Genomic DNA, 27,284 nt, shown 5'->3' with positions numbered 1-27,284 from the left:
AAAATTCTAGCAAGGAGAGAGTCTTATGTTAATTACAAAACCCAAGTTTTTAACTATTAAACAATGAAACTACATTCTAAGCTATTGTAATCAATTATTTATAAATAATTGGAATGCCAGGAATGGAACCTGGGACCTTCTGCGTGCAAAGTGTGTGATCTAACTAAGCTATGGCCCCCTTTTATGAAAATTTAAATTGATATCAATGATATTCAAGGAATTAAACAGTTATTTTTGCTTTTATTTGGATCCCCAGGGATAGTTCAGACTTGGACAATAATTTAGTTTTTTAATGTGGATGAAGTTCACAAAACTGAAGAGAGAGTGGATATTTGTAGGACTGTAGATATTTTTAGGACTTATAGGTTTCTCCTATAGGACTGGGAAGCAAGTAGCCCTGACTTCTACCTTAGCTCATGGATGACACCAATTAAAAAGTAGCCTGCCAACTACACAACAGCATTCTTCTCTTGCTGGAATATTTGCCTATGGATGATATTGATTCAGGGAATTGATTCATTTCCAAGACCTACAAAGAAGACTTGAAATTCCTCAGGTGTCTGTCCCTCTGCATTCTTCAAAACTTGAAACTTGTGCCTAGGAATTTAAAGTGTTTTGTCCTGAACCAGAACTTGCAGTTGAAAACCAAATGCTGATGCTGAAAAAACTAGAAATTTCCCTTGTCTAGTACTCTTGATGCTCTTTCTCGTATGATTAAAAAAATTATTTGTAACAACAAAGAATGCCAATTTATTTATCATTTTAAAAAATTTATTTATCAAATTTGTACACCGCTCCAAACTTTCGTCTCTGGACGGTTAACAATAGCATAAAACAAGTTTAAAAACATATACAAAAACTAAAAACAATTCAACAATTTAAAAATAAACCAGAAATTAAAACCTAAAAATTTAGGAAGCTGAGAAAGCTTGGGCGAAAAGATGGGTTTTCAAGTGTTTTTTGAAATTTGCGAGAGTTGGGGAGGATGGCATCTCAGCAGGGAGCACATTCCACAATCGCGGGGCAGTGACCGAGAAGGGCCATCTCTGTGTAGCCACCAAACGAGCCGGCGGCAACTGGAGACGGACCTTCCCAGATGGGTGGTGGGGCTAGTAGTGAAGAAGATGCTCTCTTAAATACCCAGGGCCTAAGCCGTTTAGGGCTTTATAAGTTATAATAGCATTTTGTATTTCGTCCGGTAACCAATTTAAGCCGTTTGAAACTGTGAGCATTAAATTCATATGAATTTTGAGTTAAGGTAAATGCAGGTTGATAAAATTATTGGAAGAAGATAATTTGTAAGTGTTCCGATCTACCCTTAGTATTGAAGTCCATATTCATAGAAGCACAATGGCCCCTGGATCCTGCGTGAGCGGGAGGAAGCTCCCAAATTGGAACTTTCTCACTCCTTTTCCTCACTTATTAAGTGAGGTACCCCTGTAACTTGGAGAGCTGCACCTGAGGGTTGCGGGACCTTCCAGAGCAGCATACAGTCAGCCTCTGAAAGATACAAGGGGAGGGCAGGATCAGTCAAAACTGTGTGGAGGCACTTTGTATGAGCTTTCTGGAGGGTGGGGTTTTTTTGCAGTGGAAGGAAGTTTGTGCAAGGTATTTCTGCCCAATCTTTGCTAATTTTTCCTTTTCCCTCCCAACATCCCAAGGGTTCCTGACAGTGTTTCCTGTAATAAGGATTCCCAGATGTTGTTGACTACAATTCCCAGCGTCTCCAGCTACAATGACATTTGGCTGGGGATTGTGGAAGTTGTAGTTGTCAATATCTGGGAATCTCTGTTACAGGGAGTACTAGTCCCTGAATCTTAGCAGGTTTTTGGATTTGAAAGGTTGCAATGAGGAAGGGAAATCCATTTTGCTTTGTTCCGCTTGTGCAAGTCAGGGTCCAACCCATTGTTTATGGTGGAACTGTGTTCAAGATATTTCTCAAAAAATCATTCTTTAATCATGTAATATGAATACTGAGCTTCATGTGGTATATTGTAAACTGCCCAGAGACGCGGATTTTAGGTGGTATAGAAATATTTCTAATAAATAAATGATAAATAAACATATAATTTTTCAGATCCCTGTAATGGAAAACCTCATTATGGAGTTAGAAGGCTGAAAAGGTATTTTAGATGTCTTGGTCTCAGCACTGTATTTTAAAGTACTAGCAGTGCATAGGCTGGATATTTATATACAGTATTTATTGAGTGTTCAAAGCATTTTGCATACTTTGCAGGGCTGTTGTAAAGACAGTTGAAATAATGTAGACTAGTACTATTAACCCCATATTGTGTATGGGATGCTGAGGTTGGAAAATTAGTGTTTTAGCAACGGATACCTAGTAATCTCATAGCTGAGGTGAAATATGAACCGGCACTGTACCTCCTTTTCCATAGCTTTTAGCCACTGGATTTCACTAGCTTTCAAATTCTTAGGCATGAGCAAGACATTTCCAAGTGCCTGGAATTTTCTCCAGGTCTATTCTGTTTAATCTCTTAATTTTTTATATGGAAATCTTGAAATATATAATAAAACTGGCCTTGACAAATTTTCTTTGGATCTGTGAGCCAGCCCGAACATTTAGGAGCCAAATGGATACTTGGTGAAATAACTGGACTTAGTGACAGACATTGTGGAAGGATTATGTATTTATTTATTTACTACATTTTAATACCGCCTTTCTGCCTTTACAAAGGCACCCAAAGCGGTTTACAATATTAAAAGACGGAAATTACAGAAGATTAAAAAAGGTTGTCTCAGGCTGTTGGACTTTTCAGGAGCTGAGGACAAGAGCTCCCTGGCCTGGGTGCATCCTTTCTTGCCTTCCTCTCAAGGCACACTGGTCTTTCCATACTCCTGGGAAGGATGTCTTCATTCCCCTTCACTAACACATTCAGAACAGAAACAGGGCTGCCTGGGACAAATATGTAATTAAATAACTTACCACTGAGTATCCCAGTCCAGAGGACTAGTGCCAAAACACACACACACACACGCACGCGCGCGCGCGCCAAGAAAGGGAGAAGGGAGACACATCTTACCTTTTAACAACTTAAGTAAGTTCTATAAATACCATATTTTGAAATTGCATTATTAATTATTCATGCCCCCCTCAAAAAGCTTAAAATATAAACCATGGGAAAGGTAGAAGAAAGGCATCTTCTGTCCAAGGAAAAAGTGTTCACACCTCTCTTTGTCTCAGCTTCAACAAAATAATGATTGTTTTAAGTGGAGCTAAAATAATTATCTTGAGTAAGAATTTACCCCTCCTCGGGGCATGCTCTGCTGTCTGTTGTCACTACCACCATCACTGCTGCTACTGTTCTAGCTTCGTACCACCTGTGACCCATCGGTGCCTTACTTGAAAAAGAACCCAGGAAAATGCAGAAAGTGGTGGCAGTGGATGGGTCAGCAAATGAGTGAGCTGGTTGCTGCTGCTCGAGCAGTAGCAGCACTGGAGCCAGTGGATCATCGAGTGTGTAAAGCTGGAACAGCAGCAGTAGTGGATGTTGGAACACACCCCTGGAGCTGGAGGTTGGTGGGAACAAAAAAGGGGCAGCAGCTGTTTCCCACTGGAAAAGGAATGTGCAGCCCAGAATTTCGTCCTCCATGCAGCCTCAGCAGCCGCTAGCCCAACTATTCAAATGGCTGGCCTCATTCTCTCTGAGCCAGCAAGTGGGTGCTCTCATCTTGCTCCAAAGGTATGGCAATCAATACCTTTAGCACAGAGCAGTCCTTGTGTGACTGATCTAGAAATTCGAGGGATATAGTGAGGAGTTGTAAACATTATTAATGCAAGGTTATAGGATGTCCTTTTCTTTTTCTGAAGCTGCCTTACAATTGATTTGAATTAAGGTTGAGACACTAGTCATCCATATATTGCCAGATATTTCATGGTCAAGAATATTCTTATGTAAGTGGCATCCTACTTTTTTAAGTGCATTGTGAGGAGGAACCCCTTTCCCCCCAGCCCTGCATGTGTCAGATCATATCTTCATACATATTTAAATGTTTGACCAATATGTGAATAGTAAATTAACTAAGCTTTTTTGCTAGTCATCAATTTGAGGCATTAAATAGTACCTGGGACATCATGTATATGAGAAGAAATAATGAGTGTAGAGAAAGTCCAGAATTCTGGATTTATTTATGTACATTTATATACCTCCCCGTACAAAAAGGACCCTGGTTGGTTCACAATACAAAACCAACTAGGGCTGGATCCAGCAGGGCTGTTCTTATGTTCTTAACTAAAACATTAACATAATTAAAGCAATTTAAAATACAATAAAAACTCTAAATCGAAGTTTTAAAACTATAAACTAAAAGTCTTACTAAACAGGTATGTCTTTAGGTCCTCCTTAAAAACATTCAGAGTAGGGGAAACTCTAATTTCGTTAGGAAGTGTGTTTCAGAGTCCTGGGGCAACTCTAGAAAAGGCCCAGTTTCGAGTCGCCACCAACGGAGCTGGTGCAATCGCATTCAGAACTATCCAGATGATCTTAACAGGCGGTGGGGTTGATGAAGAAGAAGGTGCTCTCTTAAATACCTTGGATTCAAGCAACGTGTAGACAGGCATGTGTATAGTAATTTTTTTAATTGGTTGTTTAGTATAATGTGCACTAAGATCTAGTAGGAAGTAATGGTGTGCAGATTAATATCTGTCGTTTGGGACGTTGTGGTGCTGACGTCTTGTGTCATTGGTGCAAAAATGCTACAGTTAACATTTGAATGTGCTTCAACCCATGGTTTTATATAGTCTGCTAGTGCCACACAAGCTCAACATTTTTGGGACCATAGTAGAAAGAATTAATAACCAAACATACTTCTCTTGGTTACTTCATTGATATTACTTGATTTGCTTGTGGTGGGTAGTGACCAGAAGTTAGCCCATAAAAAGTAATCAACCAGCAACTTCATATAGAGGAACTTTCATGTCTGTTAAATTTGTCTGTTAACATATAATCATATATATATAATATAATTATAATAATATATAATATAATCATGTCTGTTAAATAATATCAAATTTCAGAATGGTCTGTTTGCCCCATAAATCTTTTGACTGGAGTACAGGAATGAGCCTTAGTCATCTGAGCACTGGCTTGTGAATGGAAATAATTCAGTTTATTTTTGCTAATTGGGCAAAGAGGGACCTTTCAAAGTGGTGATTCTTTTTATAATTAGCACAGGTAGAGCAATTGACCCCATCCAGTCTCCGGTGGCTGTTCCTGGTGTCTAGCCTATATATATTTTTTAGATCTTGAGCCTTTTGGGGACAGGGAACCATCTTCTACTTATTATTGTTTTTCTATGTGAACCACTTCTTAAAAAATGTTTTTGTTGAAAAGCAGTATGTATATAAATAATAAAGTTCTGCCTATTTGGTTTGCTCTTAACCAGTAGAAACACCTTCTTGTGAAAGATGCATGATTCCCCCCAACCTTTATACGAATCCAAATATGACAAATATTTATATACCGCTTTTCATGGAACTAAAGTTTATGTCTTTAAAACAGTATTGTCTCTAACCATTTACCTTGTTGCCATTGTTGCCCTGAGCAGTAGTGCACTGGAAGGGTGGGATGTAAATATTTTAAATAAATAAAAAAAATATTGTAAATAAAATAAATAAATAAATAAATAAATAAATAAATAGGTGATCTGGAATTTGTTGGGCAAGCGGTATTAGCGAATCTTAAAAAAAAAAATCACTGTCACCTTGCTGGTAGTGGTGACATCAGCAGTACCTGGAAACATTGAGAATGTTCCCATTGGCCAGCTCCTGCCAGTTGCCTTTTCTTATTTCCCTAAAACACATCATGAAATGGCCATATGATATGATGTAGGGTCACTACCAGGAAAATAAATGGCTACTGGTAGGAACTGGCAACTGTAACCCTCTAAGTAGAGGGTTTTTTCCTAGGTGAGTTATGTTTTTGCTTAATTACAAGATTGTCTTAAAAGGGAGTGGTAGGTGCACAACTACCTTTGAGGGTTAGAGGGGGATCCTTGTGGTGGGAAGGGTTTGTTCATCTGAGGGACTAGGATGGAAATCCCAGTTTGCTGAAGGGCATAGGGAGTCTTTGCATATACACATGTGGAATGCCTAAAGTTTGTCAATGGTTTCCCCTTCATTTGAGACTAAGTACATGATAGAAACAGTTGAGAATAGCATTTACATAGCTTTTGCCTTTAGGGCTGTGATTTACTCGCTAGGTGATTTATACAGCTTCTTAGGATTTTTTGTAGTAATTTACCTCTCAGTGTTAGCATACTAGTCTGAATATGGATCTGCACAGGTGGAGCCCTTGGCCTCCTGCCAGAGCTCATTGATTGAGGTGGAACTCTTGGTAATTGAGTAGCTAATAATTGTGTTAGAAATAGAAATTATTATGTAGTCCGTAGTAGTTTGTAGTTTGCAAGAGTTCATCTGTCAAAAGTAAATGATTAAAATAGGATTGAATCCCTAGTTCAATCCTGAATTGTAAAAATAAAATTTCAAATTGCTTCAGGATGTGTTCTCACTTCGTGGAGAAATGAGATTCCATATTTCTGCAGTAATTTCATTATTTGAGAATTAACAGCCATAAATGCCAGTGGCATGGGATGCTATGCCAGTGACTTGAGGGGAGCGGGGAGATGCCTTCAGCTACATGTGTCTTTCCTCTCCCTGTGCAGCCACTTGTGCAGCTTCCCACACCTTTGGCAAAGGGTTGCCTGATTATCTTGGAATGGCTTTTTCACAAGCTCTGGGGACTGCAAGCAGGAGGACTAGAAGAAGGAATTTGCTTCCTCTACCTCTGAAAGCCACCTAATGGTGCAGCAGGGAAATGGCTTGACTACCAAGCCAGAGGTTGCTGGTTTGAATCCTCACTGTTATATTTCCCAGACTATGGGAAACACCTATATTGGGCAGCAGCTGAAAGGAAGATGCTGAAAGGTATCATCTCATACTGTGCTGATGGCAATGGTAAACCCCTCCTGTATTCTACCAAAGACAACCACAGGGCTCTGTGGTTGCCAGGAGTCAACACCAACTCGACAGCACATTTTTCCTTTACCTCTGTTACATGGGTGCTGCTGTGGATGCTACCCATTGTGTGCATGTACAACTTCTCTGACTATGGCCCCATCAGATAAATTGCCGTTGTCCCACTCCTTCGCAGGGGCGTGAGTGTGAGTAAGATAAGTAAGTCCAGCTACCTTTGACAAATAGCCAATAGTCATGATTTCAAATTATTTTACAGAGCAACATATGCATAGCCCTTGCTGCTGAATTGGGCTGGGGTGTGTAACCCTTATTTGTGTGCATAATTCTCTCCATCTAGCTAGGCATCAGTGATCAGAAACCTGCTTCCACATACAAAGAGCTTTATGCTGGATCAGAGATATCTGTGTATTGTATTATTAAACTCCAAAGCAATTAGTTTGCATGGCTCATCTCTGTGTAAAAACATATTAGTGTTCCATGTATTATGAACTAAACACAAATGTGTATTAACTCATCCCAGTTTATTCTCTAACCAGCTGTTCCTTATTTTCCTTCTTAATTTCTAAGGCCAGTATGGTGACTACTCTGTATACTGAATATTTGAAGGATGCTTTATAGTTGGAATTCTTGATCAGAGGTCAGATAGCTGACGTTTCTTTTGCATGTTAGGTGAAAATAATTACAGAAAATGTTGAATGCACAGATAAAAAGAACCCCTATTAATGGCGCTATATCAAGTAGTAGGAATAATGAAAGATTCCAAATATGCATTTTGGGATTAGAACAATGTTTTCCTCTATTTCAGGATTTGTTTATGCTTCAGATTTAAAGTTATTCATAATTTATTGGTTGTTGCAAAAACATATTACATATTTTCAGAACAATCATTAAAATATTGATCACACTTACATCAATAAAGTCACATAAAGCATCATAAGAACTAAATTAAAACAACTGTACTAGTTTGTAAGCATGTAGAATAGAATCAAGTTTTGAAGCAGCTCTTGAGAAGACAAGGCTTAGACCAGGGGAGGAAGCAAACATTTGTTTTCTTTCCTAAAGAACAAAGCAAGCAAGCATATAAATCAACAAATAAACCAGCAAGAAAACAAGGGGGAGAGGACAAGGTAAGTTTGTTAGGGCTAGTCATTTCTATGGTTTGATTTCTGGCTGGTGTTTTTGATAGGGCAGTTTGTTTCAGTTGTGCCTAAAGAGACTGTGGGTGGGGATTAGTAGCAGCTGAGTCACACAGTTTGTGTGAAGGGCCATATTCCTGAGCCAGCTTGGTTTGGAAACAGCTCTGGAGAAGACAATGCTCAGACCAGGGGAACTTTGTTACCCTTAGCTTTGTGAACAGGAATTTGCTAAGAGGTTTCAAACACGTTTTATGTAGTGTTTAGCGGCAAAGTGTGCCAGGAGGTGCACAAGTGGTCCCCCTTCACAAAGGAGACACCTAGCACGAGGAGAAGGTGGACACTACCCCACTTGTGTAATTTTATTGGAAGACAGAGCTTAAACCTTTGATTAGCTGACAACTGCAGCTAAGACCCAGCTTTCAAGTAAACAAGTTCTGTATATTCTAAATAGCCAATAAAATTAGTAATGAAGATAGAATGCCAGCAGGGGAAGGGGTGCTTCCTAGTATATTGCATGGAGTGTTGCACGTATGACTGTCTGCCTGAGGGGCAGAAGTTGTGGGTGTGTGCTCGGTTCTAAGATCTGGCTCTCAGGAACAAGTTTGCTCCCTCGAAGCCAAGGTGGCTGGCCTGGAGAAGCTCAGGGAGGCAGAGAGGTATGTGGATGAGACTTTCGATCGTTAGGGAGATTAGAGATTATCAGTGTTTTCATAAAAGGAGAGAATTTTGCACATTTGTATAGTTTAATACCTTTGTTTTTCCCCTGAGTAGGAGGTCCTCAGACGGGTTACCAACTGCGCATGCTCGAGACAGGACTGGAATTCTTACGATTTGAATGTAGGCGTGGTCAGCTCCCAGCCTCCAGTTCCAGTTCTGTCTCGCTCGAGATAGGTCCTAGGAGAGAGAGCTCTGGTCAGTCTAGCTGGTGCTTTGCTGTAATTTCCTCTGCTATTCCCTTCCCTCCATCTCTTCGCTTACCTTTTATTGTGCAAGGGTGGAAAGGGAGCAGTTTTCGATTGGACTGCAAAATTTCCATTGCCTAAATTGCAGTTTTTCTTTTCTAATTTATAATCTGACCGACAAATTCCATTTGTTCCGTTTTGTCTGCTTTATTGCGGGTTCTTCAGTATGGAGGCGGCTCACGCTGAGGACCTGATGCAGGATTCCCTTTCGGAGAGCAATCAGCTATCGCAGTCCCTGGGTAGCTCAGAGTCGAGGCGGGCTGCTGAAGCCGAGCGCTCGGTTTCCACTGCCCAATTAGTCATAGACGTTCCCTCAGTTACTGCTGCGTCCTTGTCTCCACCGCCATGTTCTGCTGCTCCCGATCAGCCCCGGACTTCTCAGTCCCTTGGGCACCGTCCTGCCAAAGCTCTCAAAAAGGCTAAGCATGTGAATGACCAGTCCTCTCCCCCTAAAAAGAGGAAGAAATGCAAGGAGGCGGTCCTTTTTTTGGAAGGTAAAAAGCGGCTGAGTGAGCGACTTTTAATACAGGCGGTTTGCCGCCGGTCCAAACTTAAAGCGGGGGAAAATGGCGCTAAAAGGAGAGACACGGTTAAGGAGGGCACGAAGAAGACTAGCAGTGAGCGTGGTGCACGGAGCCCGGTGGGTGATCTTCCGGCACAGGCAACAGCCCCAACAGGGGATAGAGGGGCTGAGAGGGAACCGGCTAGCCCGCGCTTTCCCCCCCCCGCTTCAGCATATTGTTCCCGCCAGCGAGATTCCCGCCATTTTCCACAGCGCTCCCTCGCAATCGGCTGCAACTGTGAGTAGGGACCCTTTCTCCCCGCAGGCCACTCAATGGCTTAGGGATTTCTTTTCGAGGGAGTTTGGGTTAGAGCCATCTGCGGCTCCGTGCATTTCCCAGGGGGCGCGTCATAGTGTTCTACCACCTCTGCCTCCTCAATCTGACCAAGTGGCTGGTTTAGCGGTCCTGATCCTTCCCAATGGTCCCGATCCAGCGCTGGGTTCCGGTTCTGTAGTAATTCAAGGGGACCCACACCTTCCACAGAGGGGTAGGGGTCGCAAAAGGCATAGAAGGGGAGGTAGTGAAAGGCTCTCCTCATCGTCCCCAGATTCCAGTCCAAGATGTAGGGCAATTCCATCTTGGGAGCGGGGGCTCTTTAGACCCAGACCTCCAGCTCACAGATCTAAGCATTGGCGCAGAAGGCATTCCTCCTCCTCTGCTGAGGCATCTGATGGTGACAGGGCTCCACCCTGGTTGGCTCCCCCGAGTCTCCCAAACCCGCCCCTACCTGTTCCCGCCCCTCCCCCCTCTACGGTCCCTCTTCCCGCTCCTGCAAATCCGGCCAGATCCACTCACCCGGTGGTTCCTCCATCATCGTCTGGGGAGGACTCCTCCCGTTCGCCTCCTCTGCATCCCGGGGATCCCATAGAATCGGAGAAGGAGGAGGGGGAGTTGTCAGGGGAGGATATCACTCCACCCATTTCTAGCTCTACGAGACTTTTCTCATGCACAGAATATGATGTATTACTGACTAAAGCTAAGTGCACTATCAAGGATGTCTCTACAGAACCTCCTCCCGAGTCAGCGACTGCTACGCTCGACCAACAGGTTTTCCTGTCCTTAGACCCGGTTAGCCCAGTGGTCCCCTTTCCCCCCCTTGTTCCATAGGGTGATGTGCGCTGAGTGGCAGAGGCCGATTTCCGCTAAGCCAATTGGCAATGTTCCCAAGAAACACTATCAATTACCAGCAGATGTATCGGATCTCCTCGCCACCCCTCAGGTGGATCCCCCGGTGGTACAAATGGTCTCGGGGGTGCTAGTCCATTCCGAACATCAGGAACAACTCAAGTCACAGGAGGATAGGCGCTGTGATGTACTCCTAAAGAAGGCCCATGAGGCCTCCGCCTCAGCCATTAAGATGGCAACTACCAATTCTATCTTTGCCCGGGCAGCAGTGCTTTGGGCAAAAGAGCTAGTGCAACTGGTTCCCCCGGAATTGACAAAGTTACGCCAGGGGCTCAACAAGATGGGCAAGGCAGCAGCCCTATCGGCGGATTCCAGCCTTGACATCATTCAGCAATCCTCACGTGCGCTGGCAGCGGATGTCGCGGTTCGTAGGATCCTCTGGCTGAAGTCCTGGAATGCTGATCCCAAATCTAAGATGGCATTGGCATCAGTGCCATTTTCCGGTGGCTCCCTCTTCGGAGCTGCCCTTGACCCGATCCTCATCGACACCAAAGACAAGAAAAAAGTCATGCCTACAACCAGGAGGGAGTTCCGGCCCTCCTTTCGGGGTGGTCATAGCTCCTTTCGTCCGTTCCGACATCATTTCTTCCAACCTTACCACAACCAATCCTTTCAATCCAGAGATTTCCGTCCACAGTACTCCAGAGGTTCCACTAGGCCACATTGGAGACAACGTACCAGATTCCAGTCGCGTGGACAAGGATCCCGCTCCTTCTCCTCCTCTACCCAATATCGTAAGCAATGACTCCGCTCCGGTGGGGGGAAGGCTGTCACAATTCCAATTGATTTGGTGGTCGACAGCAACAGACAGGTGGGTGTTGGAGACAATTTCTCAAGCTTACACGATAGATCTATTATCTCCCCCATTTTCCCGTTTCATTCCCACACCAAGGTCTTCTATTCCAGCGAAACACCGTCGGATGCTGAGCGCAGTGCGCCACCTGCTCCAGATCAAGGCTATAGAATATGTCCCCCCTTTGCAAAAGTTCCAGGGGGTATATTCCATCCTTTTCCTGGTGCCAAAAAAGGATGGCTCTTGGAGGGCCGTCCTAGATCTCAAGTCCTTCAACCACTTCGTGCGCAAGAAGAAGTTCTGAATGGAGTCCCTCAAGACCATCAAGGAGGCAGTCAAAAAGGGGGACTTCTTGGCCTCTGTGGACCTCTCGGAGGCCTACCTCCATGTTCTAATCAGACCCGACGATCGGAGGTACCTGCGCTTCGCCTACAATGGAGCATGCTATCAGTACCGTGCCCTCCCCTTCGGGTTGGCCTCGGCCCCGAGGGTGTTCACGAAGTTGATGGTCTCCCTGGTGTCTTTCCTTCGTCTCCAGGGGGTGGGGCTCCACCCGTAGCTGGACGACTTGCTTATCAGAGCGCCCTCCAGTGGCCAAGCATCCAGGGATGTCCACACGACTCTACGTGCGTTACAGGATCACGGATTTATAGTCAACAGGCAGAAGAGTCATCTTGTGCCCTCACAACAGCTGACCCACCTGGGGGCACACTTCGACACTGCCAGGGACAAGATTTCACTACCACCGGAACGCAGGGCACGCATTGCCAAGCAACTTCTCCCGATCGCGCACAAGCCATGAGAGGACATCATGAAGTTGGCCCAGGCCCTCGGGTCCATGATCGCCTGTTTAGATTGCACCCCTTGGGCGAGGTGGCACTCCCGACCCCTTCAATGGCTCCTCCTACCGTGGCAGGATCACATTATGGCAGCGCAACATCAGCTCATCGACATTCCCCTAGTGGTCCAGTCATCAATTCACTGGTGGCTTTCCCCGGCCCTTTGCCAAGGCCTACAGCTGACACAGCCACGGAGGATCATTGTCACATCAGACGCCAGCTTGACCGGCTGGGGGGCTCATTGTCGGGGTCAAGCCATACAGGGCACTTGGTTGACCACGGAAGCGTCTCACCCGATAAACTGGCTGGAATTACGGGCTGCCCGTCTAGCCATCCAGCAATTCCATCCAATACTTTGAAACCAACACGTCTTGCTCCGCACCGACAATATAACCGTCAAAGCTCATGTCAGCCGGCAAGGGGGAACCAAATCACCATCCCTGATGCAAGAGGCCGACCTACTCTTCAGTTGGGCGGAGCTCCACCTCCAGTCGCTGATAGCTGAACACCTCAAGGGCAACAGCAACGAGTTAGCGGATTGGCTCAGCAGGGAGTCGGTGGATCCGGGAGAATGGTCATTGCATCCCGAGGTCTTCCAACAGATCTCTCGAGTTCTGGACACGCCTCTGGTGGACTTATTCGCTGCACCGGGCAACAACCAACTGCCCCGGTTCTTTGCAAGATACCACTCCCCTCGGGCGAAAGCGATAGACGCCCTCCACACTCGGTGGCCAAAGGTGTTACTGTATGCCTTCCCGCCGGTACCTGTCATCATGAAGGTTATTCAAAAGCTGCGTTTGGAGAGGTCGGAGATGATCCTTGTGGCCCCCTTCTGGCCTCGCCGTCCGTGGTTCCCAGACCTCCTAGGTCTGGCAACGGCCCCACCGTGGCACCTACCAAACCGTTCGGACCTGCTGCACCAGGGACCCCTGCTTCATCCGGATCCCCAGTGGTTCCGCTTAACCGCTTGGAGGCTGAGCGCACAAAGCTAATGGAGTCAGGATACTCTTAGAACGTCCAGAACACCATCTTAGCCTCCTGACGGCCGTCCACTATTCGTGTGTACCAGTCAACGTGGGCAGCCTTCGTTCGTTGGGCTAGGGTTCATAGTAAGGAGCCACTGACGGCAGGAGTCCCGGAGGTTCTCGATTTCCTTCAAGCGGGTCTGGAGCTGAAGTTACGGCCTAGTACTCTTAAGCGCCAGGCATCTGCCTTATCGTCCGTCCTTCAGCTATCCTGTTCATCTATGGGACAGGTTCGCCTCCACACTCACCTGTCCAGGTTCCTGAGGGGTGCTACGAACTTGGCTCCACCACCTCTTAGTCATTTCCCCTCCTGGAACTTAAATTAATGCCCTCACCAAAGAGCCCTTCGAACCTATCTCCTCGATTCCATTGAAAACTCTCTTCATAAAGGTGCTTTTTCTGGCGGCAGTCACCACCGCCTGTAGAGTTTCAGAGTTAGCTGCCCTTTCTGTCCGAAAGGAGTTCTGCACCTTTCAACCGGACTCGGTCGTCCTCCGCTTGGATCCGATGTTCATACCAAAATCAAACTTCACCTTTCATAGATCCCAGGTCTTGGTCCTGCCTTCCTTCTGTCCTTACCCGTCGCATCCCAGAGAGAAATTGTGGCACAACCTCGACGTTCGTGGAGCGCTCAGGGCTTACATCAAGCGTACCAGGGACTTCCGTAGGTCAGATGCACTCTTCGTCTCCTTCTGGCTGTCCACTCTAGGCGAAAAGGTGTCTAGGGTGGTTCTTGCATCCTGGATCAAATCGTGTATCCGCATTGCGTATACATCTCTTAATCTTCCTCCTCTGGGTGCGATTACCGCTCACTCCACAAGAAGTTCGGCCGCTTCGGTGGCTTTCTCCTCCCACGTTCCTCTATCAGAGATATGTAGAGCGGCCACTTGGTCGTCTATCACGCCCTTCATAAAGCATTACAAAATCCTGGACTTCACACAGGCCCAGGTGGCATTCGGTCGCACCGTCCTGCAGCAGGTTGTCTGAGCACATCCTCCCATCCCACGTATAGTCGCTGCTTGGGCACGTCCCCGTCTGAGGACCTCCTGCTCAGGGGAAAAAGAAACATTGGGCTTACCGTGAAGGTTCTTTTCCCCTGACGTAGGAGGTCCTCAGCCCCGCCCGGATGTGCTATCTGGGTGGGGGGCAGCAGGTTTGTTATCTGACCTAGGGACGGCAGGTTTGCCTCTACCTTCCTTGCCACGTGGGGGGTTTTCTCTAGATTATACACGAAGCTGCTCTCAGAGTTCATAGTTTTCCTAGACCTTCCTTTTTGTACCTTTCTCTAACCTTCCTGTTTCCTCTTTGTACTTCCTTATGAGCTCTCTCCCGTTAGATCATGACCCTCGCTCGTCATCACTGGAACTGGAGGCTGGGAGCTGACCATGCCTACATTCAAATCATAAGAATTCCAGTCCTGTCTTGAGCATGCGCAGTTGGTAACCTGTCTGAGGACCTCCTACGTCAGGGAAAAAGAACCCTTTACGGTAAGCCCAATGTTTCTATTTTGTTGCGGATGTCAAGCAGCGTCTAGACGCTTATCTATCTATCTATCTAGATAGATAGATAGACTAGATAGAGAGCCAGCGTGGTGTAGTGGTTAGAGTGCTGGACTAGGACCGGGGAGACCCGAGTTCAAATCCCCATTCAGCCATAATACTAGCTGGGTGACTCTGGGCCAGTCACATCTCTCTCAGCCTAGCCTACTTCACAGGGTTGTTGTGAAAGAGAAACCTAAGTATGTAGTACACCGCTCTGGGCTCCTAGGAGGAAGAGCGGGATATAAATGTAATAATAATAATAATAATAATAATAATAATAATAATAATAATAGATAGGCTCTTAGGCAGTGCTGGGGAGAAGTCAGCTCTTGTGCTGCACATCGGCACTAACCATGTTGGAAAATACAGTCAGGAGGTCTTGGAAGCCAAATTTAGGCTGCTAGTTAGCATATTGAAGTCTAGGACCCCCATGGTAGCATTCTCTGAACTGCTACCTGAGATAGGCAGAGCTGAGGGGTCTCAATGCGTGGGTGAGATGGTGGTGCTGGGAGGAAGGGTTTAGATTTGTTAGGCACTGGGATACATTTGGTGGCAAGCGAATCCTGTACAAAAGGTACGGGCTCCACTTGAACCAAAATGGAACCAGACTGCTGGCGCTTAAAATGAAAAAGGTCACAGAGCAGCTTTTAAAATGGCACTTGGGGGATTGTCGACAACTGTGTGGTATCTGGTTCAGCAAGCAAAATCCCCTAAGATGTGAGAGTGAAAATTTTTCAGATAAACCAGAAGGGGACAGAGTGAAACCAGGTGTAGAGCAGACAGAAACACATGACAGCTGGTCAGAAAGGTCAGATGACAGTAAGGGAGATACTTCAGGTAAGAGAATGGGTGTATAGGTGTTTATATACCAATGCCAGAGCCAAGCTGAGTGAGCTGGAGTGCTTGGTTGCTAATGAAAACATAGATCTAGTGGGCATAATGGAAACCTGTTGGAATGGTGAGAACCAGTGGAACACTGTTATTCCTGGATACAAACAGTATTCTCTCTAATTTTTTTCATCTGTATGCAGAATGAGTTTTGTTCTGGGCATCAACGCAGCGCACGCACATGCATTCAGAGTGGGAGCTTCTTGATTCAACCTGAGCGGGCTCTAAAATTAACTGAGCGGACTGAGCAGATATCTAACATGTGAGCGCGCGTGCGCGCACACACACACCTACCTTAGAGGGAACACTGGATACAAACTCCAGAAAGGACAGGGAGGGGCGGATTGGTGGTGGGTAGCACTGTACATTAAAAAAGGGATAGAGTCTAACAAGCTAGAAAACTTCGGAGGACTGGAGTCTTCCACAGAATCATTATGGGTGACAATACAAGGACTGAAAGGAATTGTGTTACTAGGGACTTGCTATTGCCCTGTGGATCAAAATGCTCTGAGAGTGACCTGGAGTTGGAGAAGCAAATTGGAGAGGTGTCAAAGAGAGACAGAGCTGTAATAATGGGTGACTTCAATTAACCACACATACATTGGGCAAATTCGCATATGGGTATTGACAGGGAGGCCAGATTTCTAGACATGAAAAAGAGAGACAGAGCTGTAATAATGGGTGACTTCAATTAACCACACATAAATTAGGCAAATTCACATACGGGTATTGACAGGGAGGCCAGATTTCTAGACATGCTAAAAGACTGTGCCTTAGAACAGTTGGTCATGTAACTAACCAGAGAGAAGGTGACCTTGGACTTAATCCTGAGTGGTGCCCAGGACCTGGTGCAAGATGTCAGAGTTGTAGAACTGTTGGGCGACACTGACCATAGTGTGATCCAATTCAGCTTATATGTGAGTGGAGCATTAACAAGAAAGTCCAACACGGATGCATTGGACTTCAGAAGAGGAAACTTCTCAAAAATGAGGGGACTGGTTAAAAAGAAGCTGAAAGGGAAGGTCAGGAGGGTCAAAACACTCCAGAAAGCATGGAATATTTAAAATGACAATAATAGAACCTCAGTTGGAATGCATACCAAGAAGGAAGAAAGGTACCACCAGGTCCAGGAAGACACCAGCATGGCTAACAAGTAGAGTCAGGGAAGCTATAAAGAGGAAGAAGATAGGGATGTGCGCGGAGCTGCGGACCGGCACTAGTGTGTGGGGCTCTTTAAGGGTGGGGGAGGGTGTACTCCCCCCCCCGCCGCGTTTCCCCCGCTGGCACGTTCGTTTTGTAAAGCTTTTGGGGCAGCAGGATACCTCCCTGCCGCCCCTTCCCCCAGTCACTGGCAAAAGGCTTCAAAAAGCCTTTTGTGCATGCGCATGTCGCACGCGCACGCCACATCTCTGTGTCACGTGCGACGTGCGCACGCGCAAAAAGCTTTTTGAAGCCTTTTGCCGACGACTGGGGGAAGGGGCGGCAGGGAGGTATCCTGCCGCCCCAAAAGCTTTACAAAACAAACGTGCCGACGGGCGAAACGCGGCAGGGTGGCGGGTAAGTACACCCTCCCCCGCCCTTAAAGAGCCAGACCGCCAGACCGCCCTCATGTCTGGACCAGTTCGGAGGCCTTCAGAATGGCCTCCGGACCGGTCCGGGCTCATCCCTAGAAGAAGGCTGCAGAAAATGGAAGTCCTTCCCAAATGAAGAGAAAAGAAAGGAATATAAACTCTGGCAAAAGAAATGCAAAGAGACCATAAGGGATGCCAAAAGAGAGTTTGAAGAGCATATTGCTAGAAGTGTCAAGGGGAATAACAAAAACTTCTTTAAGTATATCAGAAGCAGAAGAAAACCTGCCAGGGAGGTAGTTGGGCCCTTAAATGATGAGGGTGTGAAAGGGAGGATGAGAATACAAAGAAGCTGAATAAATTGGTTTTGTCTGTCTTCACAGCGGAGGATACCAACCACAGAACTGAGCTTCTCAGGCTTGGAGGCTGAAGAACTGGGCCAATTTGAGGTGCTGAGAGGGGATGTTCTAAATTGTCTTGAAAAACTAAAAATTAACAAATCACCAGAGCCAGATGGCATCCACTCAAGAGTTCTGAAGAACTCGAATGTGAAATTGCTGATCTCCTAGCAAAAATATGTAACTTGTCCCTCCAGTCAGGCTAAGTATCAGAGGACTGGAAAGTAGCTAATGTAACTTTGATTTTCAAAAAGAGATTCAGAGGTGATCTGGGAAACTTCAGGCCAGTTAGCTTAAATTCTGTGTCCTGAATTTACTAATGATCCTTAGTATGTATGTATGTATGTATGTATTTATTTATTATTTTACATATTTTTATACTGCCCAAAATGTCTCTGGGCGGTTTACAACCATAAGATATTACTTATCCCATGACTACTACGTTTCTTAGGGGCCTTTGGTGAAGGATTTTGTCAAAAGTTGTTTGAAAGTGCAAATATACAATGTCTGCCACTCACTTATATCTATACATTTGTTGACACTCTCAAAAATCTAAAACCCTGTTGAGTTAATACTTTTATTTGCAGGAGCCATGCTGAACTTTTCTATCTGGATAGTGATCCGTTGGCTTATTAGAATAATGGGTTCCTTGCCTGCGCATGAACCTCTCAGGTTGACTAGATAGCTCCTCGCGCTCGCCCAACTGTCTGCTCATGCCGATTCTCTGTTTATATGCGGCGGTTGGGCGCTCATTAGTCAGTTTCCTTTTGACCGCCACAGCGCTTAGACCTCGGCTAGGCTCCTCGTGTCAGAGAAAACAGCAAATCTTTCTACAAGAGAAATAAAGAGCAACAAAGCAACAAGGTTTCTAAATAATACTAATCAGAGACAATAAGATATCGCTCAGCAGAGGCGTCCGCATAAACGGAGCCTCAGAGCAGGATTATCAACTCTGGAAATGGAGACAAAAACAACGTTCAAACGTACTTATTGCAAGGTTTCTTTTCTACCAGTTTAGCTTGGACAAGCTTCAGATTGACAGGACGGTAGCTTCCTAGATACAACTAGATACTTTAAAAGGTGGTGGGTTTTTTTTGTTTTTTGTTTTGCCTTGGCTGCCTTCCAGTCTGTTCTGATTAGGGGTCTGATTTACATATTTCAGTTAAAAGATCAACAATTTCATATTTGAGCTAAGAACTCTTGGGTGAATGCCACCTGGCCCAGCTGACTTGCTGCTTTTAAATTTGTCAATCATTTTAAAAAACAATATCCCCTGTCTGACATCGGTTTTTGTATACACTCCTTGTAACAATGATTCAGGAGTGGATATCTCCTTCAATGAAGACTGATGCAGAATAACTTATTTAACTTCTCTACAATTTCATTTTCTTTCAATATATTTTTATATTTAAAAGCCTTAGGATGTATGTAACATATCCTGTGGTATGTGGCACATCTTGCAAGAGTTCTGACAACTCGTGGGGGGGGGCATGGAGGAGGAGGCTGAGGGGCAGATGGAGGGGCAGATGCTGTTGAGGAGAGGAGGGTCGAAGAAAGAGCAGTGGCATCGCTCCCTCCCTCCCACCCTCAGTTTTCCTCACTGGGGAGTCTCCTCACGAGGAGGACGGCAAAGCTGGGCCTTTCTTATCCAGCCTGCACGGATGGCCCTTGGTATTCTCTCCCGCCCCAGCTTGGCCATCCTCTTTGTGAGGAGACCTGGCAGGGCATCAGAGGCCAGCAGTTGGAGCTGAGGGAGTCAGTGGCGGTTGGGTGATCTGAGAGAGTGGGGGAGAGGGAGTGGCTGCAAGTGGTGGAGGGGAGGGCGTGGCTGAGAGTGGGGTGACTGAGAGTGGGGGAGGGGGTTGCTGACACTGTGCAATAAAGTAGGGGCTGTGGCAGGACTTTAAGGAGAGCAATAATGTCCTAGTGTGCAGATGTTCTGTGCAGGGCCAGCTAGTTTTTCTTTAAACTTTTGTCATCTGCCCGTCTTACTGCCTCTCTGGCTGGTTTTATTTTTCTGATTCTGTGTAGCTCATATCCTGTTAAAATCTTGGAAATCCCAGCTTTCATTTAAAAACTGCCATTTTAAAGATAAGCTTTAAAATGTGATGTCTTGGGAAACTCCAGGGCCAATAAAAAGGGGAAGAGAGCTGGTTTTGTGGTAACGAACATGAATTGCCAAGCAGGATCCATCTTGGTTTTCATTTGGATGTGTGATTACATGTGAGCACTGTAAGATATTCCCCTTAGGGGATGGGGCTGTAGCTCAGAGGAAGAGCATCTGAGGCTTGCAGAAGGTCTCAATTTCATTCCTTGGCATCTCCAGGTAGGATTGGGAAAGACTCCTGCCTTCTGCCTTAAACCTTGGAGAACTGCTGCCAGTTATGGTTGTGTGTACTGGCTCGACCTCGAGCCAGTTCACATATCCCTTGGCTTGGTTTGAGGGCTCAAACCAGGCCTGGTTTGGGTTGAACCAAAGCCACCGGGCCCGGTTTTGGGGTGCCGGGTGCCAATATATATTTTTTAAGATTGACTTAACGCCACTGATGGCTTCTGCAGGGAGTGCTGCTGCGGCCGTGGTGGTGATGGGGCTTGGAAGGCTCCCCTTCCCCTTGCCTGCCTCCTCCCATCTCCCTACAGGCCGTTTTGGCCCTGTTTGCACGTGCGGGTCATTCGTGTGACCGGGTTACAACCCAGGCCATGCGATTGGCCCGCGTGCATGCACAGCAGCCCAAACATGGCCACCACATGCTCAAACAGGGCCGAAACTTCCCTGGGGGAGGCCAGCAGGGGACGGGTAGCCTCCGGAGGACACCCCCCCACACACACACGGCTGCAGCAGCACCCCCAGAGGCTGCAGAAGCCCTCAGAAGTGGTAAGTCAACTTTAAAAAAAAATATTGGTATCTGGCACCCCCAAACTGGGTCCCCCAAACTGGTTCGAATCCAAACCGAACTGGGCCTCCTCTTTGGAGGTTCCAAAACCGAACATGCCAGCTCGGTTTGAATCTGGTTTTGTGCACATCCGTACTATCAGTCAGCATAGAGACAATACAGGGCTAGACGGACTAATGATCTGACTCAATATAAGGCAGCTTCCTATGTTGTACCATAGATGACTTTTTCAGACCTTGCAGTTTCTAACATAATATGAGATTTTGAATTTGTGAAGTTCTCATAATGACAGAGTTGGATTGCTTCTGCTGCCTGTGTCATTCGTGGAACATTCCATGAAGTGTTTTTTTTTCTTGTGTGACTCAATTCAGATACAATTTCCCAATCTCTAAATGATGGCTTGAAGATTGGGTATGTGTTGTGGTCTCAAGCATGGATACCTCCCTTCTTTCTGTGATTATAAACCTATTTTTTTGTGTGTGAGATTTGAATTGGACTATATTTAGTGCTAAGCAGAATTGTCTCCAGACCACAGCTTGATGTGAGTGTGCAAAGCATGATTATAGCAAACCATAGAAGGGCAGGGAAAGTCTGTGGCACATGTCTAATCTCCAAGCCTTGGTTTCGGGAAAAGTGAGATCTGGATTGAGCCAATGCGAGTGTTTAATTCGAGTAAATTAGGGAGGCCTGAGTGGGAGTGGGGAGAAATACTTTATGTAGTGTGGTATCTTTTACTGATCTCCAGCAGGCCGCAGCCCTCTGTTGATTGTATCCCTGTGTTCCGCCTGAAGATGGTGGGAATGTTCCAGCTAGCCATCCCCTCTATGCTGATAAATTCTCTGGCCACATCCCCTGAACATCTGAATGCATAGATGTTTGGGGGGACATGGCCATGATGTGTGTCAGCACAGGATGACAGCTAGTTTTATGTCTGTGCCTGCCCACCAAAACACCATTCATTCAGGCTGAACTTCTGAACATGGGTTATATTGTATTAAATCCCATCTTTGCTTCTTTGAAATTTAGACTGCAGCAGTAATGAAGGGCATAATAATTGCTGCCTCTATTCCTAGTTGTAGATGAAGCAATAGGCAGGAACTTAATCTGTTTTTAGTTGATGACAACTACACCACTCAACATCTGTCAAAATACTGAAAAACAGAATTACCTACCTACACATCAAGTTGTGGATATAGCATCAGTCACTAACTGTTAGTTTTTCCTAGTGGACAAATGGCAACTTCAGGAAGCCAGTTTTCACCACGAAGACAACATTCAGTTATAAGTTATAAGTTTATTCGGTCATTGACCAGCAAAGAACATTCAGTGCTACTGTTCCAATCTGAATCCCTCCACACAACAACTGATAAGTGGTCCAATAATGGATCTCCATTGTCTCATACGTTTCGCCCCCAGTTCTCGCAAGAATGTTACCGCCTTTGTGATAGTGATACATCCACAATCTTATGCTCAGCCGGCTTAAGTTGTTTGTTATGTTTTTGATAAATGTTGAGTTGTCATTGAGAAATGTCCAACCTGATCTTAAGCAACAGCATTGAGTTGCCAGTCCTGTTACAAATCTAATATTATAGGAGGCCCTCTTTATTTGTGAGGTTTTTGTTCCCGCCTGTTTCTGCAGATGATGAAACTGTGAATAAAGAGACCTTAACCCTATGGGGATTGGGGGGTTAGGTTCCTAACCTAACATATTCAGCATATTGATGTGTGCTGAAAATCACCAGAAAAAGGGGTGTGTGTGCAAAAATAAGCATAGTACTTTGCTCTCCAGCAGTGCGGCTCAAAGTTACCAATCCTCTGATTTTTGTTCTTTTTTGAGAATGTTGTTGTTTTGGCTTACAGAAGAGCTTCAGAATGGCTCAGCATTCCAAAATGATGGTAGGAAATGACATCCAGTCAAGACCTGCAGATAGGCTAAAATAACCCTATTTTCACCCCCAAATCAGTGGGTCCCTATCACCCAACCATAGATATGCAAAATGGCAGGTGCCAGGACTGTGGATAACAAGGGCCACCTGTACTACTTTGTAAGAGCAGTATTTTCTCTTAAGCATATTTGATGGGTATTTTAGAGGCAGGTGTTAAACATTCTTACATTTCAGGTTTTCTCACTCATCAGCTTTCTTCACCCTAACGTTGCCCTTTCCAGGGCTTTAAATGGTTCTCCTTTGTTAATAGAACTGCACCTAGAGAATTGGCAGGTACCCCATTCTACGTTTTAGGCTTGTGTGGGGGAATTAGCTAGCTTGAAATGGAGCAGTCCCACTTTCAGAATAAATTTGTGCAGAGCTTTGGTCATGGAAAGAACTGAACAGAGGTTAAAGTTCAAATATAGAATGAGGTTTATTTAAGGGATATTTTAGGGGTAGAGGAAGAGAAAACAATGGTTAATGAGCAATAATATTTAAATAGCAAGACTAAGAGACTTACAAGACTATGTTACCACTCACAAGGAGGCAATTTTGCTTGAGTTTCCAAATTAAGTTCACTCAAGTAGGGATGGGCCCGGACTGGTCCGGAGGCCATTGAAATAGCCTCCGGACCGGTCCGGACCTGGGCGGTCCAGTTCGGGTGGGGGGTAGCTATAAGAGCAGCGGGAGGGTTTACTTACCCCTCCCGCCGCTTTCCCGCTCTGGCGCCGTAATGCTAAGAGTAATTGGGATGGCAGGATATCTCCCTGCCGCCCCTTCCCCGATGTTGCTGGAAAAAACTCCCAGCGGTCCTTTGCGCACGCGCACATTGTGCGCACGCTTCACATCTCTGTGACGTGTGTGCGCACAAGGGAGGTAGCCTGCCGCCCCAATTACTCTTAGCATTACGGCACCAAAGCGGGAAAGCGGCGGGAGGGGTAAGTAAACCCTCCCGCCGCTCTTAAAGCTACCCCTCACCCCAGTGCCGGACCGCAGTTGGCGGTTCCGTGCACACCCCTACACTCAAGGCTGGCGAGAAAAACAGCCTTTGGATTTTAGAAGGAGTAAGAAGAGAGAGACTTGAGAGCAGGAGTTAATACTACTTTGAGCCTTCTGGAGGGGTGAGGTGAAACCCTTGTAGCTCGGTCGTTACTCTCTCCGAGGTAGGCAGGAAGACGGGAGCGGGAACCCAGGAATCAGGCAGAGGTCTGGGAGCCAGGAAAAATCCCCAGACCAGAATCTCTTAGCCGACAGTGCTGCACAGACCAGGTTAGGAAAAAGGGCTGGTGTGGAGGTGAAAGTGAAGCAGCAGCAAGAGTCAAGGCAGGGCAAATTGGAGGTGCCAGTGCCAAGACGTAGTGAAAAGCAGCTGGTGGATCTGAGGAAGAAACACCTGGTGAATCTGGAGTAGAGAGACAGATTGATTGTGTCTTGATCACTTATAGGAAAAATCTTGCCCAAAGGCATTATGATGATTGCACCTTGAAAAGATGGACAATAGGGACAAAGGACAGGACAAAGCATTGTCCTATTCAATTGTGAGGAGTGGACCTCTTCTTGAAAAAAGGCTGAGATAGGTCTAAAAGACCCATGTAGGGAGAAACAAAATGGATGCATCAGGATTTATTTCGTGTCTTTTAGAATATCTGGGAGTAACTAAAATGTAAACAAGCTGGCTTCCTGCACCTTGAGCCAAACGTTAGCATACTCCTTAGTAGAAGAGATGACCTACTACCTTATCACACCTTCCTGAGGAAGTGATATTGTGACCTGATCTGTTGTCAACACTGGGAGAATACTTGGCTAACTCTTGAAAAAAATAGCGTTGATTCAATCACGTTTACTCTGGCATTCCTCACCTGAAAGCAATCAGGGAGGTGAGCACAAGGAGACACACTTGCGGTCCAGAAATTAAACTTCACCTGAGAGCTATAATCCCAGACTGCATGTCAAGTGACATGCCCTATGAGTTAGCTCATGTGAACCAAAATGGAGATCTCGCGGTCCTGGGGAATTTGAGCAGGAAATGTGGGAACTACAGGCATGGAGCCGCAGACTAGATAGAGGGGTGCTCCAGGGAGCCCCCAAACATGCTCTCATAGTAACACCTTCCACATACTCTCATGGTAAGCACCTTCAATCAGTTGCAGCAACTAGAGAGAGAGATATTTATAACCATTAAATTTTTTCAAATTAATATATTTTCAGATTAATCGAGTACTTCTTTGGAAAATGTCTGATATACCAAGTAGCTGCTTTTTTCTTTGCACAGTGAAGTAAGTGTTTACTATAGTCTTACTTTAGAATAGATGAGTGTTTACAGTGCTTGAGTTTATCCAATTATTTATTTGTATAGAAAAATGTACCTGTTTTAAGCATGCCAGATGTTTTTTGGCATTTGAAGTTTGTGATTAATGCACTGGCTTATGCCAGAGTTCTTCACTGTGAGGTCCAGGAGCTGGTGGCAGCTCCCATGAATGCTAAATATCTCTAACTAATTGTTGGTTAGACCTATGCAAAGCTTCAGCTGAATGCTCCACACAGCCCTCCTGACACCACATAGACACTACCATTCCCAGTGCTGGTGGGGCTCTTTTAAGGGAAATAGCCCTCTCGAGCCCCAGTGCCATCTTGGAAGGCATGCACAGAGTGCCAGGAAGTGTGATCCATCCCAGTGCTTTCCCCAGAGATCTCTATGTTGAAGTGTCTGGAAGCCCTGTGCGCACACCTTAATAGACATCACTGGGGCTTGACAGGGCTCAGTTTCTCTTAAAGGGATCCATGGTTCTGGGAAAAATGGAAGCCAGCATGATGGAAAATAGCTTTTTCAAAGTGCCCCCTGCCTGGAAAATTGTGAAGATCACTGCCTTGGGCAGAGTTCTTCTTAAGTTAGGGTAGACGTTTCTTTGGGTTTGTTCTGTGAAGAGAGCAGATATATATATGTTCCTTATACATTTGTGTATACTGCTTTCATTAATTGCCGAAGAGAGTTAGAAGTTTTTTGTGGTCAGGGGCTGATCTTGAAGACACAGTTGAAAGTCCTTTCATACTTGTAAGTTTGCAGAATCCAGTCTCTTCAGAGATCATTCATTGTGGGTGAACATTATGCCACTTTCCCTAGAACATGGAATATCCTTGTTGGTTGAAAAAGATGATGTGCTTTTGGTGAGCTAGCGATGTGGTCTGAAATATCATTAGGGACAGCAGTGTGCAAGATTGCCCCTACCACATGAGAGAAAATAAGATTAAAATTGCCATGTCTGTTCCAAGTGTGGTGTAGGTTGAGGTGTAGGTGTATTTGAAGAATATGAGAACCAGAGAAAGAACCACACATTATATGGTAGCAACCCTGGTTTTTACCATCCATTGTACACATCTATTATGCATTAATAGTATTTATATAACCTCTTTCAATAAGTTCTCAAAGTGGTTTACACAATAAAATTAGACAAGAATTAAAACACCCTAAACATTTTCCTTGACAAATTTTCTTTGGCTTAAGGAATTACCTTGTGCTCCATGGGCAGTGGGGAGATTTGCTATTTGCCAACAGCAATGCCATCCACTCTAAGGACTGCACCAGAAGAGGGATTGCCTGCCTTTCCTTGCTCATTCCTCCTCCTGGTGACATCCATCCATCACCTGACCCAGGTGCTACAAGGGGCTGGTGCCTAGGAATTGTTGAGCTCTGCCCTAAAACATATTTTCTCAAGTTTTTGCTACACTCAGCACTCTTCTTTCAATGGGGAGTTGCTTGAGTCTTGTGGACCTTCTTGGCCTTCTGTATCTCAGAATTCTCTGCTGTGGTGACATTTGGAGGTGCTGGAAGAACAGTAATGTAAAACATCCTCCTCTTAGCTCTCTTGTTGCTGCTGTTGCTTTGTCAGGTCCTAATTTCTCAAAGGGGAAATAGCTCTTCCCGGAAAGTTTGTTATTGACCAGCAGGCTTGGGTAATGCTAGCAGCCTACCATAACCTTGGAAAGCAATGCCACCCACACACAGAACCTCATCTTATTACTCTATAATGCTAGGTCAGTTCAAAATAAATCGGAGTTAGTCCGTGACTTGATTGTGGATGAAGGAGCCGACTTGGTATGTATCATGGAGACCTGGTTGGGAGAGGCTAGTGGTCCAGTTTGGTCCCAGCTTCTCCCCGATGGTTATTTCATGGTGGAGCAGGTGAAAAGATGTGAGCGGAGAGGTGGGGTGGCTTTGGTCTGTAAGAATATCATCTCCCTTACCAGGATCTCTCTCAGGAATTTGGCCTATATTGTCTGTGTGTACCTAATGGTGCAGTGGGGAAGCAACCTGCCTAGAGAGCAGGAGGCTGTTGGTTTGAAGCCCCACTGGTGTGTTTCCCAGAGTATGGGAAACTCCTATATCAGGCAGCAGTGATATAGGGAGGTGCTGAAAGGCATCAGGGAACTACATGGCTCTGTGGTTGCCAGGAGTTGACACTGACTCGATGGCACAACCAACTTAAGTCTAGGGTCCAGGGATGGATTTGGACTTCTGCTGGTGTACTGATCACCCCGGTGATCATACCCAGTGGAGTTCCTAATTGAGCTG

The 27,284-nt window shown here is 45.5% G+C and overlaps 1 protein-coding gene across 8 annotated transcripts in view; it reads left to right on the top strand.

Moving 5' to 3' along the window:
• PPP2R5E (protein phosphatase 2 regulatory subunit B'epsilon) overlaps positions 1-27,284 on the top strand; it is a 110,064-nt gene that overhangs the window by 14,014 nt on the left and 68,766 nt on the right. Inside the window, exon 2 of one of the 8 annotated variants that reach the window (XM_053287442.1) lies at positions 24,923-24,990. The exons of the other annotated variants lie outside the window; for them this stretch is intronic. The gene's annotated coding sequence lies outside the window, so the exon portion shown is untranslated. The remainder of the gene's footprint in view (positions 1-24,922; positions 24,991-27,284) is intronic. 8 annotated transcript variants of the gene reach the window in all.

This window comes from Hemicordylus capensis, chromosome 1, assembly GCF_027244095.1.
Source record: "Hemicordylus capensis ecotype Gifberg chromosome 1, rHemCap1.1.pri, whole genome shotgun sequence".
NCBI lineage: Eukaryota > Metazoa > Chordata > Lepidosauria > Squamata > Cordylidae > Hemicordylus > Hemicordylus capensis.
The sequence above is the reverse complement of the archived record's forward strand: the minus strand, read 5'-3'. Positions and strand labels throughout refer to the sequence as shown.